This window comes from Centropristis striata, chromosome 4 (assembly GCF_030273125.1).
Source record: "Centropristis striata isolate RG_2023a ecotype Rhode Island chromosome 4, C.striata_1.0, whole genome shotgun sequence".
Classification (NCBI taxonomy): domain Eukaryota; kingdom Metazoa; phylum Chordata; class Actinopteri; order Perciformes; family Serranidae; genus Centropristis; species Centropristis striata.
This window is the reverse complement of record NC_081520.1, coordinates 14,851,092-14,866,376: the sequence shown is the minus strand read 5'-3', so window position 1 is coordinate 14,866,376 and position 15,285 is coordinate 14,851,092. Positions and strand designations below refer to the sequence as shown.

The 15,285-nt window shown below is 38.1% G+C and overlaps 1 protein-coding gene across 2 annotated transcripts in view; it reads right to left on the bottom strand.

The window, feature by feature from the left end:
• tenm4 (teneurin transmembrane protein 4) overlaps positions 1–14,400 on the bottom strand; it is a 169,531-nt gene extending 155,131 nt beyond the window's left edge. Inside the window, exon 1 of one of the 2 annotated variants that reach the window (XM_059331878.1) lies at positions 14,199–14,400. The gene's annotated coding sequence lies outside the window, so the exon portion shown is untranslated. The remainder of the gene's footprint in view (positions 1–14,198) is intronic. The other variant, XM_059331879.1, reaches the window with a different exon arrangement.
• Between the last annotated feature and the right edge of the window lie 885 nt (positions 14,401–15,285).

Here is a 15,285-nt window from a genome sequence, read left to right as displayed (position 1 = left end):
ATCACATACTAATTAAGTTAAAAAACAGCTGTTCTGAACACATTTAGTTTCTTCATGTTGTTTCACCTATTCCTGCAGCGTGAAGATGTGACATTGTAGCAAAATATGATCGCAAAATAAATCAGGTGCCTCATTAGCAATGGTAAGTTTTACATAGATTTTCAGCAGAGCAGAATGCAGTGCAGCAACATACATAAAGGGAGCACGGGGAGTCTCTCACTTATAACTGGCTCTGCTGTTGTCTCCTGCTACGGCTCACTCTGCATACTTATACAACCCACATCAAAACTTGGCAGCTGAAGTTTGAAAAGTGGCTGGTGATATGCAGCTGTAATGTTGTTTTTCCACTGGTTTGATATTGCACACTTCAGCACCAAGCTAACTTCTATTTGCACTACATCCGAACACCAGGGGGTAACCACACTGACGCACAACATAAGGGTTCTGCATGGGAAAAGCGCCAAGCCATGATGGGTTCCTGCCATCAGCCAAACTCTGAACGTCATGGAGAACTAACTGGCACAGCATGTTGAGATACAACATGTGTGGACAAGTGACTTGGTATATTTAGATTTCAGTAGGTTTCTTGGTTGTTGTTTTAGGGTTTTTTTTGCTCCAACGTAATGTGGGAGTCGCTGTTCTTTGTGTGGAGTTTTGTTTTACTCCTACGTCTCCACTTCTTCCAGCTAACAGATAGTTACATCTATATTTTCACCTTCTGCTATTTGAGCTTTTACGAAGTGTTCTGTAAGTGTAGACGCTTAAAAATAAAAGCCGTCCACTGGAGAACCACTAGAAAGCTTTTATTTTGAAGCTGTTGAAGGAATTCTGGGGTTCATCTGGAGTTACAGACAGACTGCCAATTTCTTCTTGTTAGAGATTTATACTTTGATTTATTAAGACTTTTTTGTCTGTCGATAAATATAAATATTTCAGGGAATGAGTGCAGCTATAAGTGCAGTGGTTACAGGAAGAACTACAGAGACTTATGGTAGTTTGGACAAACCTAATCTCCATCACATCAGCAAAGTAGGCAGTCTGCTTTCTTTTTGTGGAAACAATGGCAGCGCTGTGTCCGCATTGTGATCACGGTTGCTCATTACCTGACACAGTACAGGAGCCCAGCTGATGAATATCTGCCATTAGAGGATCCACAAGAATTTTTACAAGGGAGAGAGGGCACACTAGAAAATTGACTTAACATTCAAGGTAGCCATATTTTCCCTTATTAGCTGCTTTGCTACAGTATGTGCGACCCAGGAATTGTGTTGATATTTTGCCAGGCGTTCCCTCTAAATACTACAGACAAACCTCTACATGTCCATATTGACCAGGCGACAACTTCCAGGGCTGATTAATGAAGCCAACGCAGAATTGCCAGCACAGCAATGCCTTGAATGGCCAGCTCCAAAAGCAAGATAATCCCATTAGACCCCATGTTAAAATGCCACATTCACAGCAGAAATACACGTTTACAGCCTGGGGAAAAAATAAAGGTGTTGGTCTCTATGTCTAATATCTCTCTTCATGACAACTGTACACTGGAAAAAACTGGAGTGACATTTACTTAAAAAAAAGCTAGGCAAGTTTTTCCACACAGAAAGTGTTTGTAATCTTTACTCAGGCTGTTTCTAAGTACTATTTATTTAATAGAACCACTTATTTCTTTAATGAAAATACACAAGTAAACTGCAGATTCACTGATGTCCCTCAATTACATTTTACTTGGAAATATCAACTAATTAAGCCAATGAACTGGTTTAGTGAATATTACCTGGAACGAATGATTCAATTTACATACAAAACTGAGGACACATAATAATAAACAATCACTAAGTAATGCACTACATGAAAAACTGCTATTTTAAAGTAGAATTTATATAGATGATTGAAATAATAATTACAGGGCCAAAAAATCTCTTTTTTTCAGTGTATAGTTGTGAATTTCTGTACAACTCACCCTTTTAAATTATATTGAGGCTTAAGGTTATGCATAATTAAGGAGGTGGTTGCTTTGACTGACAGGTGGCCTGCTGCTGTGTTCAGCCAACCTCAGCTCACCCATGCCCACCTTTTTGTCCATTTTTGGATCAGCCTGGACTCCGGCACGGACAAGATGGTGACGGCTGGAGCAACTCACACTGAGCATCCTTCTGACTCTTCAGAAGCCGATGGTTGATATCACAGAGACTATGTCCATATTTTATATATACCAAGATATTGACTAACTCAGTACGGAGAATGTAGCTAAGGGCAAAGACACTGTGTTACATGTTGCTATGATTGCAACATCTTTTTATTGCAGTATTAAAGCAACAGTTGGCATAGTTACCATTAACATTAGAAATTGTTATCCCTCCGATTGATGAAAAGCACTGTATGTTCTCCTGTGAAGCACATTTTGAATTGCTTGCCGAGACAGCTTGTCAAGGTAAATATTCCCTGAGCTCTTAAATATCACAGCTTGACCTGCTGTGTATTTAGCTGTCATGACTCACTGAGGTTTTTAACTATCCACAAAAGAACCACAACTAGTTGGTCTGGTCAAGTTTTACCACTCACTGGGTTACTTTGATGATTGACTATATAAACTGTATGACAGGATCTTAGTATGACACATTTTTGACAGTGGATTACATTAAGAAAATTGGCTTATTCCAGAAGAGACTTAACAACCAGTTACAAAGAACCGTATAAGAAATTTTCTTTCACATCCAAGCTACAATAGCTAATGAGTACAAATGAGGGAGACTAAGTATGCTTTTGTGATTTTAATAATAATAAATATATATACACAGGTACACTGCCTTACATGTATTAACTGTATCACTGGTTCTTTTCTTTGAACTGAAATGAAGCAACCTGATCTCCGTCCAGAGGGATTCATGAAAAAACTTTCAGAACCAAACAACTAATTAACACCCTCATCTTGAATCTTAAATACACTGCTTAACATCAAAGCTGCTCAATTTTACACTTTACCACACAGGACTTATCTCCTCGTTGGTGTGAAATGCCATTATTACAAATGCTTTGGATACCATAAGCTGAGAGAACATGGCTTTTGCGTAATAGTTGTCACATTGAAGCCGTGTCTGTAAATGCAACTGTTTAATCTTTAGATAAGGGCAACTAAATCATCGCGGCATGCAATTTATAGTGGTTACGCAGGGAGAATAACTAACCAGGCTGTTATAAACCATTAAAGACAATTCATTTGATTCAGCTATATCAGTGTGTGATGGGAAAGAGACATGGAAAGAATGTAGAGACAATCATTCAGAGAAATTATATTACAGTCCTGCAGTTTGATTTGGCTATGTTAAATGTGCATTCATTTTTTGGGGAAACACATTGTTTTTGTTTATAGAGATGAGTTCTGTCGAAAAGAATCTCCATAAATGACCTCAAGGCATAGTGTACTATAAATGAGATGGTAAATGCTGAGAATACAAATGCAGACGCCCAATGAACTGACATAATAGTCCACTGGTAGATAAACAATATAAAACAATTGTAAAAAATCAGGAATTCATTCGTGATGTTTGGTTTTTTGTTTGTTTTTTATCCTCTGTAGATGCGGCATGATGCTATTAAGAGGTTCATTTTAGTAGATAATGTATTGAGGAATCCCAACTAGATTGTCTTTGTATCACGATTTTGAAGAAAAACAAGAAAAAAGGTAATGTCTGCACAGAACAAAGCCAACGCCAGCATGGGTTGCACCATCAGAAGTTGCTGCACTGTCATCAATATCAATTGCTTTCATTTTTTATGACTATCAATATAGCTTTCATGGATGGTTTTGAACTTGTTATTCTCAACTCTCACAATACCTGCAGATCATGGAGGAAATACTAACAAAGCAAATGTTCTGCATCTATTAAGATGCCAAAACACTGTGTTGCTGCTTAGTCTTAGCTGCATACAACAAGTTCATCTTGGCAGAGCAACATCAGCAGCAGCCAAAACCTTCTACGTCTGTCTTCATTGTTGCTTCCATTAGTCTTCCAGCTACTCGGAGCACACATGTGAATAAACAGGGCGGTGTGAGATTTAAGTAGTCTGATTGCAAAATAAGTAAATACCACAATAACAGGGCTTTTGTGAAAATGGATTCGACATGAGGTTAGTTGTCGATCTAATAAATAGGCAAATTGATCTGAGAGTCAGATTATATACTCCTATTTTTGTAATTTATGAGAAATTACATTTTGAGAATATCCCCAGTCGTGCTGCTGGGACGACATGAAAGTATCAAGTTGCTCAAAATATTCTCTTGTATTATCCAGCACATCTAACAATTATATAAATAATTCTGTAGTCATTTCATTTTACTTAATACATTTGATAAAATGTATTCAATATAAATGCGTCCTTGATTTTGAGGCAGTCGTTTAAGTAACTTTAATATAAAATGTTTGAGATATAATCTACTTATTTTGATCACATTAAATATAATCTTTATGTGTATGTAATTCTTAATCAAGAGAATTTTGAATGAATCCAACACAATAGAATTAGTCCGTTTTTAATTGACAGACACTTCCTGTTAAGTTGTTATTAATTCAATTTGTAACATAGTTAGATTTAATTAATAATATTGCAATCTGTTGCCTCAATTTTATTGAGTAGCTCTTGTTTATCTTTTTTACAGTGCGTGGTTATCAATTTAGCCAAAATTGATTATCGTCTTCCAATAAATTTATGTTCCTGTGTTTTTAAAAATAAACTCAAAAGTAATTTAATACAAAAACAACATGAAAATCCACTGGAGGTGCAGTTTGTTTGGTTACAATTTTGTAAACAAACAAGAGGTCAGCAGACTCAGCTTCCTTTTTCTGGGATTTCATGTTTGAAAAATGAGGCCTGTCACTAAATGTCATCTTCCCGCCTCTTTGTCATCTCATCACTCTTTTCACGACTTGTCACATTGAAGCCCAGTCTGTGACATGAGCAAACTGTTAGCTTCCTTCCAGGCAGGCTACTGGGCTTTATTAATATTTATAGAATAACAGCTTAAGGCCAGCCCCCTTGAGAGCTATCACTCCACTTTGCTGCCTAACACTTGCAAAATATATTGACAACTCCTTTTCAGCACTCCCCTGCCCCTGAAAACCTCCCAATGCAGGTGTGCTGCAGGTTTCAAAATATGTCAGTTTTTTGCAAAAACAAAGAAAAGACTTTTACTCACATTTGATTTAATGACAGCTGGGGAAGCTGAATCAAATTCCAAAGAGCTGGGACTGAAAATTTGTGTTACTGAAGAAAAAAAAATGGGGCACAACCATGACGTGGATCATCTTGTCATGGATGTCACTCGGGTGTTTGGCTGGATGATAAAAAACAGGCCCTGTTGGCAGCACTATGATATCTCAGACACAGCCAGCTGTTTGAGCCAGTTTTCAGTCAAAAGTTTGGCCCTGAACCTTTACAGTACAGAAAGAATCTCTTCATGTGACTTGTCTCTTGTCAAGCATAAACACTTGTAAAGCTGACCATTAACAGGAAGTGACATGCACATGGACATAATCAAAGGGAGATAGTTTCCTTCGTGAGATGCTATCTGATTGCTTGGAATAGTGAGACACAGAGAATACAGCCCACAAAATTATTTCATTCCTTTTCTTGTCCAAATAAATGTTTCCAGAGCTATCCTCATGGCTACAGGCAGGCTCTTCTATCCCAGGATGTCGCAGTTACTGCAGCATGTTCATGGCTTTTTAGCCTTGCTGGCTAAAAGTACATAGAGCTTAAGAGATTTTTGCTAGTTTTCTTTCCGACTAAGCATGTAAATGTGTAGATGCCCTGCTTATGTCAGTTCCTAAAATGTCTAAGGGTTCAGGTTACAGCAGGCAGTAAACCCCCAGGGTTGAAGAAGGTGGATTTCCTTGCTTTTGAGATAAGCTCCGACTTTATCTTATAGAAATACATGAGCTCAATTAACATACCTTCTAGCTGCACATTCAGATGATAGAAAAAATACAGAGTGGGCAAAATGGAAAAAAGAGAAATCAATCTCTCAAAAATGATCCCTTTAATCAGAGCTAAATACACATAGTACATCCTGTTAAATAGTTATAAATACTAATAAACATAAGAGTTTTAGAAGCGTATAAACTGACTTGCCTGTGGTTTGGAAGACCGGGTACTTACAGATGCTGTCAGGAAGTCTATTATAAAAAACCCAACTCTGATCTGAAAATGTTTTAATGACTTAGAAGGGGGCTTAATCAGTGTGGAGTATGATAAGCTTCTAAATGTCCTGCACCTTCCCTTTAATGTAGCCCTAATTTGTATCCTCTAAAAACGCTCCTGTCATAGCAATCACAGCTTAAACTCACAGCAACAAATTAGAATGAGATGTGAAAAGAATTCAAGCGCTATGAAGTTAAACCTTACAAACTGCCTGTAATACCAAACAGTAAAATTTTAGTAGGCCTGCCCCAGAGAGACCTTGAATGGAAAACAGCAGCATTTTCGAGAGGAATACAATAAACGGCTTGAAAGCCTAGAACCAAACACATGTTTAGGCATTAATGTATTATGATCATATAAAAATTGCATGTTGTTTCTCCACCTATTGTTACCACTATCAAAACCAATAAATGATCAGATGGGAGCGGTTACCAAGAAAAACACAACATATTCTGTACAACATGATGGTTATCTAAACATTCATAGGTTTCTTTTGATAATCAAGCAGAGTTGTCTACATAAAAGCCACACAAAGTTCAAATAATAAAAAAATGTATTTATTTATTGCGGTTAGATTTCATGCACTAACCACAGCTGAAACTTTGGTGTAAAGAATTTAACAAATATCAGCCATTTTTGATTCTGACATAACTCCTTTAAGACACAATTACACATCAGCTTTTTCAAGTGCAAACTACAGATACAACTACTCCCTCCATGATGCAAAAAATAAAAAATAAAAAGTATTCATATACAGTATTCACAGTGCTGCTGAAAACAATACACTGTAAAAAATGTATGTAGATTTTATGGTGAAAAACTGCTAAACCATGACAGTAAAACACTGTAAAATGATAAATGGGTTAATTCAGTTTCAGTAACAATGAAACACCGTAACTGTATATATCAGCCAAAACAGTTACTCCACTGTAAAATACACTGTAATATGTATTTAATGTAATATATATACAAGCATCACTGTCATTTTTGCATTTATCTTTTCTAAAAAAAAAAAGAAAATACTGTAATATTTAATGGTAAAATCTTTAATTCATGCGGCATTTATAAAGTATTTTCTTGTCAATTATATGGCAGAACAGCGTTTCTTTTGATGGAAAGTTTTTTTTTTACGGTAAAATATGGAATAAAATTGCAATCGTACACATGAAATCAACAGTGCTAATATAATTTTACTGTAATATTACAAAAGTTTTTTTTTACCGTAAAAACAACAGGGTTTTTTTTTACAGTGTAGGCATCTAAAAATCCCTAAATACATCATGGCAGTTTATTAAACACACTACTAATTGCAGCAGGAAAAATGCCACATTCACAACTCAATCGGTATATATCAACTGGTATAAGCTGCCAAATCCCTACAGTCTTTTGGATATAAGTAAGCTTGCACTGACATAAAAAATCCTGACAGTGTTATAGCCATGTTATCCTTCAAAACATTAGACAGTCATGCTGCTGCAGCCCTCGTGTACAGTATATGTTGCCTTTCCAACTGTAAATCACTGGGGTTTAATTACCTGCAAATTAACTGCCGTTTCACTATCTTGCATAAGATTATCCAGGTCATGATGAAATGCCACTAGGGAGGCTGTTCTGATGGGAGGATTCGAAGATGCAGAAAATATAAGATGCCACTTTGTTAGTCTGATAGCTGCAATGAATGTGATGCCTGTCAGCTAAATCACCCTCATAATGTGACCTTCAAAAACTGTGAGGGCATCTTATTATTCCTGTCACTTTTTTTCAAGTTGAACATGAGTTGAAGATCAGACATGAAATTATTAGCTTCTTTATCTGCTGTCCATAGCTGCGGCAGGCCACAGTATACACAACAACACGAGTGGGGCCATTTGCTGCAGTGCATTTAACTCTAGTGGTGTAAAACACATTGACCCGACAGTTGGGCAGAGTCAGTCTGTGAGCAGTATTTGGGAGCAGTTTGAAATGGTCAGCCTCAATTTCTCTCCATCAGTGGAGAGTTGGAGAGTTTTTAGTGCATGATGGGCAATCAAACATAAAGGTTTGTAAGGCCAGCAAAGCCAAATTTGCTCTATTAGAGCAAACTGTTGGATGGCGCTTGCTTTGACATTTACCCTTTTTTTTTGGTCACGGAATTTCTCTGATTTCAATTGCTGCCACGGGTATTCACTTATTTGAACATTTGTCAACTATTTCAGTCACATTTTTGAGAAAAATCTGCCAAATACCAAAAAATGTTTCATTTTACACAATAGTGCTATTTCGATCTAGCTACCCTTATCAACATTTGATTTATGTTTCTGTAGTGCATGTAAACTACCACCTCTGAGAATATGGGGATATGCTAAGAGAACAGTGCTGGCACCACTAAGTGCACCTGGTCCTGTAAAATGGCCTCATGTTATTTGGCTGTTAACAACCTTGCAAGGCAACCATCACATCTAATGACCATCCTGAGATGGCTGCCCATCCCATTACTGGTGCAGAAACATGTTTTAAAATGGGAACACAACACTATTGACACAACTGAAGGCGTCAATACGTTTTTAACCTCCAAACCTCCTCAAATGTATGAAAAAGATTCAAAGTAGGGGTGCACCGATTGCAATTTTCTGGCCGATCACCGATTTTTAAAAAGCCTGACCTGCCGAATCCGATTTTGGCCGATACCGATTTTTTTTTAATTATAACTCTCAGCATACACCTTCAATATTTGAATCTTATTTTATTAAAAAACATAACACAGTGGTATTTTTCTTTAACAAATAAAGTAAATCACAATGTCTGAGGTAGTTAATAAAATATTGAACTTAAAATAAATAGCAACAATTTACAGGACAAACTAACAAAAGAACTGCAACCATAAATAAAGTGTCCTGAGTTTTTGGTTTCGTTTGTTTTGGCTGCTCATATGTAAAGATGCCACATGCTGTGTGCTTGTGTTATTGCAGCTCTGTTGAAAGCACCAGCTTTAAGACTGTGGAGAAGGGACTTTGGTTTTTATTTAGGGGTAATTCTTAGGGTGTAGAGCAACAACCTTGTTAAGTCCATCTACAGCTTCTTTAACCACTGTTCAATTTTGATTTTCACAACTGCCCGTCTAACCACTCGCATCTAAAATTCAGGTCCATGTGTTCCCATAAATCTGCTTCCTGTGGAACTCTGCTAGTAACATGGTGTTGCCTGTGAGAACTGCTTCAAATTGAAAAAACACTAAGGTATTTTCTGTCTTGTTCGATTTCATACATCTGAGGGAATGTCCTTCAGCCATTAGTATTACACACACTGTTGCCTCATTTCTGAGCATTCTCAGAGTAAGTTCTACATCATGAATTGGTAATCTTTATCTGTAGTGGTTCCTACATGGATGTAACTCCATCTTTACGACTATGCATGTATGCTTGGTGTCCAGATGGAGCCGTGAGGGGTTAAACCAACAGTGAGGCCTGTTAGAGGGCAGCACACATACAAAATAGAAGCAGGCAATAGACGTACAAGTGGCAACCAGTGGCAAGAGATCAACAGCTGTCAATAAAGAACTTACAACCTAACTTTCTGGAGCACCAGAGCCGAGTGATTACAGCACACGTCATGCTACTGCAATGACCTGGATTCAATTCTGGCCTTGGGACCTTGGTTGCATGTTGTACCCCTCTCTCTCCATTTCTGGTCTCTGTTTGTGCACTATGATAAAGACTACAAATAAAGGCAAAATGCTGCTCTTAAAAAAGGAGACGTTGTATTCCTTTAACAGCCTCTGTTTTTTTTATTTTCTTCCTTCATCTTTCACAAATTAAATCAAGTGTTTGGAGAAAAAAAAACATATTTTCATCTATCAGATCAAGTAGAATGCATATCTTGCAACTGGTGAGAAAATTTACTTCAAAAACGTATATGAAATTGTTTCTTCTGTGTAGCCTACACAAAGGACTGTTTGCATTATTAATGCAAGAGATGCAGAATTAATGCATGAAGAGGGACTTCCAACAATGGCAATCACTGTGGATGTGCTCTCACTTCAGCTATCCCCCAGTCTACTGTGAGGATGATGTTTCTGCTCTGTGAAATATTCAAGTTATGAGGACAGCACAGTAGATTTTAAGAAAAAAACATGAACAGGATAAAGCTCTACTGTGGCATTGAGCAGACAAAAATATATCAAAGCAGAATATGTAAGGATAATGAGTACCACACCTGCGGATTGTCATTAGCTTCCGCAGCAATGAGAGTCATCTTAAAAATTGCTACATGCGTACTATGAAATGTCGGACACAAAGGGGAGTCTGTTGCTGTGTGCCCAGGAGGAGAAATACTACACTGTGTCTGGGGGCTCAAGTGCATAATTTCAACCCCAACCTCACTCTTCAAGTACTTTGTTTGAGTGATTTTGACTTTCAGGGCGCCAAACAGGTGTAAGATTCCAGTTCTTTGAAAAATGGATGTGATCGTTTTAGGGGGGAAAAGCGAACGCTGCAATTCTCCAGAATAACAAAGAATGTGAAGACGGATCTAAAACATCTAGAATGTTTAATGTTGTTATAAACTTGGCTTATCTCTCATCAAAATGCAACAAAAGGAAAAGAAAAAACGTCTTGGGTATGTTTTGTTAAAGAGTGAGATCAAATGTTTCTTTGTTCACTTCAAATTTTCCTCCATAGTTTTAAATGAGATAAAAAGCCAACATTTCCTTCTACCAGGGCATTTGGATTTCACTTCATTTAACCACTGATGAGGTTTCCAGTATACAGCAAGCAATAATACAGCAAGTTATGTTCCTGATATATGTTTATTTTGGAGCTAACAACATCAAGGTGAAATTGACTAGGGTATGTTCTGCACTACAATCCCCAATCTCTTTAGATATTTAAAAAGTCCTTTGCTTTTGTCTGTCACTTTCATTTTTTTTGCTTCACCATCTCAGAAGGAAATCATAATGCTTTCTGAAGGAGCTAAAACGCACAAAAAACACATACTACATCAAACAAACAGTTGGATTCTATTTTAAAACTCAGGTCAGGTCGACAATGGCCACAAAAATAACTCTCACTTTATTTCTCTGCTTGTCCAATTAGAATGGATGCAGCATATACAGCGCAAAACAGAGATTTGTTGTTCTGTTGCAGATGTGAATCTGAGGTTTTTGCCTCTATATGTAGGGACAATTAGAGGCAACTGGATTAAGGAAGAAAATGGTGAACAAAGAAAATGTGCTTTGCAACAATTAATTGGTCACTGGGTAACACCACATGCTTTTTATTTCTGCAGTGTCCTCAACTTATCACAGAAAGTCTGGAGCTGTGCTGTCAACATTTGAAAAAAAAAAATTAGGCGATTGTGAGAGTGTGTGCGATAAAGGGAAGGGGTGGGGTGCTTGCAGTGCCCAGCTTTCATGTCCAATAAAGTGGTGTAATTGTGACAGCTACCCATTAGTTCTATGTGTGATAAATCACAAGATGACAGACTGCAGCTTCGACTAAACATAATGCTCCAGGCTAGAAAATTCACCCTCTCCTTTTGTTGTACTCAATGCTGCTAAGTTTTAACAGGAAAACCCAATCTACAATATACAATTTACATGTTAAGTCATATTTAGTATAGTAGATTTTACATCACCGACACAGAAATATTTTAATTTTAAGACTTTCTGTGGAGCAAATGCTGCATTTTTCATAAACATAACATCAGTCATGCTAATGTCATTCTTCCAACTGATTTACACAAGATCAAGGAGAACATAGTCTTCATCATCCACAGTATCCATTTCCCTGAAAAGCAGCCATCCCCTCCCTAGATGACCATACAGTCCTCACAACAATTATTACTTGAAATACAGAAAACCCCCCTGGAAAACTCCTGAGGGACGGAGGCATTTCATTGTTTCCTCTCTGTCATCGTTCTGCCCCCGTGCGCTGCCAACGTTTGTTCAAACACAACAATCGTTTATGGAATATAACAAGGTCCAACTGCAACTTACATGTCATCTTTCTTTCAGCAATCTGTACTTTGGAGAATAGCCGTGCGTTCAGTTCACAATGAAACAACAACAAAGGCGAAAAGACAAGCAACAGATTTTTCATTTGTGATCACAAAGGGGGGGTTGTTTCCCCTCTTATCATGCAGAGAACTAATGCTGAGGCTGCTTCTCAGAGCTCATCAGCACGACAAAGACAACTGGGAGAATGCAGCCTTGTTCTACAAAGGTTAACCTCGGCGGGACCTAACAACTTCAGACTTTTCATTTGATGACTCCACCAAACACTTGCCATGGAGGACGGCATGCCCCTGGATTCCCTTGGATTTAACCTCCAATATCTGAGGTCACGCAACCTGCTACGGCCAAAAGCGGCACTTGTGACCTCTGTTATGAGCAAGAGAAAAAATCTCCCACACACAAAGAGTTGTTTTCTTAAAGGTTCGGATATCTGCAGTATGTCCTGGAAAAGTTTGAATAAGCTATTAAATCAACTGAAAATGACCCAGGGTTTTTTTCCCCCCTTCAATGTAAAATAAATCTTTAAACCTTCAGATCACCATGAGGTAATTCCACGCATTTGATGCCAACTACTAGAATTTTTAAAGATTTTGTTTTGACACAAAAGTCTAAACTACTTTACATTTAAAGATACGATCATCTGGAATTAATTTAGTTATGGGGAAATTCTTCATTAACATATAACACCAATAATCTATATTGGTGTGATGCAGCGTAAGATAAAATCTACTACCAGCACGAGTACTGCTTCATCGTGTGTGTGTGTGTGTGTGTGTGTGTGTGTGTGTGTTGGTCTTACAACTTGCCCAATCAGAGTGCAGAGCTGGTCTAAGCTGTGTGTAGGGCCCCAACAATGACTCCCAGGGGTCCTACTCACGCTTTTACTCCTCCAGACTCAAATGTTTGTGAACTGCAAAACATTCAAATGGGGAGATTTCTTAATTCAGTTTGCCCGGCCAACTCAATTGGTTTGATTGTATCCCCGTGTGATGATGGAGATTTGAAGGCTTTGCCGAGTAAATGTTACAGCACAAAATCATTTTTGTTTTCAAAATAATGCAAGATCAATCTAATCGTAATAATGTAATATAATGATGTATTTTTTTGTTCTGATTTTGGTAAAATAGCAGTATTTCTTGGAAGACCGAATTTTATTCAATATAGTTTATATAATGCTGTGGCAAAACCATCAGCTATGCAGTTTTCCCCAAGCCTTTCCAAGCATTTCTCCATTTAAAACAAGACCATCACACACATCCTACACAATCCAGTATGTAAGTACTCCTACCACACCACGGTATGGAGGCTAGGCTCCTACAAAGTTGAATGAGGACTCACCTGTATAAAAAATTGGGAGGGGGCTATAGCCTAAATCCTAACCATAACAAATCGACATTTCCCTTTCTACGCCTTTAAATAAAAACAGCGTTCATAGTACTGTAACTCGCAGTCTATTCAGACAGTTATAGAAGACGAGCTGTGTGCACATATTTAGTCTTCATTCAGCAATGTAGCTACTTTAACCTTCCTCTAAATTCAGAAAGCAAGTCCGTGTCCGTCTTCATCCGTTATTTATGTACCTATCTCACATAATTTAGTACGCGCTGCAGCCATTCCTATTCCTGAGCCTGCTTTGAAAGGCATCTGTGGACTTTTTGATCCCTTACCAGCTATCAAATTCACACAGTGCGATGTTAAGGCGGTCTGCAACCCCTTTAGGCTGCTAAAAACCGAGGAGCAGGTAGCCTACCGTGCTGCACCGTTCAGAAGCACCGTTAATCTCTCCCTGTCCGAGGAATAACGTGCGGCTAAATGGGCAGATTTGCATTAAAAGACAGCATAAACAAACGGTGCAAACGCTAAAAAAAATCCACACAGCCGTCTGTAAGGAAACTGGCCGCGGCTCTCTACATTAGTTCTCCGTAAACGCTCCGCTACTGCATGATGCTTGTGTGCAGCTGTCTGTTTTTTTCTGCAACACTGGCAAAAATCTCACTAAAATTAACCTTACCATTCTGAAGACACATCCAATGTAGCAGGCCTGTCCCGTTGACAATTCACCAATATAGTCTGAGATGCCCCCAAAAAGCCCTTATGCTTCTACTTCGTCTCCTTCTTCTTCTTCCCTCCCTTTCGTTTTGATAGTACCCAGAGCAAGCGAGTGTATTTCCACTGTGCACGACACGGTACGGCAGAAAAAAAAATCCTCCTCCTCCTCCTTCTGCTGCTCCAAGGTGCTGCTGCTGCTGCTGCTGCTTACAGTGCTCTCAGAGAGCCACACATGGATGGAAGAGGGAGGCAGCCGTCCAACATGCCCATTAACATGCACACACCTAATTGAACGCTGTGAAAATCCTTCGGGAGAAATATGTGAAATAGTCCCCGGACACACAGTGGGAGATAAGGTGACACGCCAGCCGATATGCTGGGGAATGACAAGCTGCGTGGTCCCTCACGATTTACAATTACGAGTTTAGAGCAGAGATGAGTGTGCGACTGTGCGTGGTCGCCCCCTTCGGTACTGAGCAATAGTCCCTCCAAATATCTGCCTCTTTATGTTTTTCCTCTCCGTTTTCTTTCTCATAAAAAAAAAAGCTATAAAGACAAACATATAGGTATTTACAATGTGCAAAAGTTATTAACCTTCATCACATTGTTATTTCCCCCTTATACAGAAGACATTTACATCTAGGAAAATATACAAATCGTCACCCTGTTAAAATAATCGCCTAAGTCATTTTTTCAAGTTTTGCAGGAAACACAAAAAACTTCACTCAAAGTGTAACATATGACATTTATTGATCATTTCACTCAAAAAGGATGTAACAAAGGATGGCTATTAGCATAGCATAACATTCTTTTATTCTTAAGAGAAATAAATGACTTAGGCAATTTTTTGAACATGCCTTTGTGACTTAAGCAAGATATGGTAACACTTTATTTTGAAGGTGTCTACATAAGAGTCACACAAGCCTGTCAGAAACAGGACATGACAAGTATCATGAGCATTAATGTTACTTCAAAGTGTCATTAATGTTCATGACAAATCCCATGTCATGTTTATGACACGCTCATATCACTCTTATGTAGACACCTTC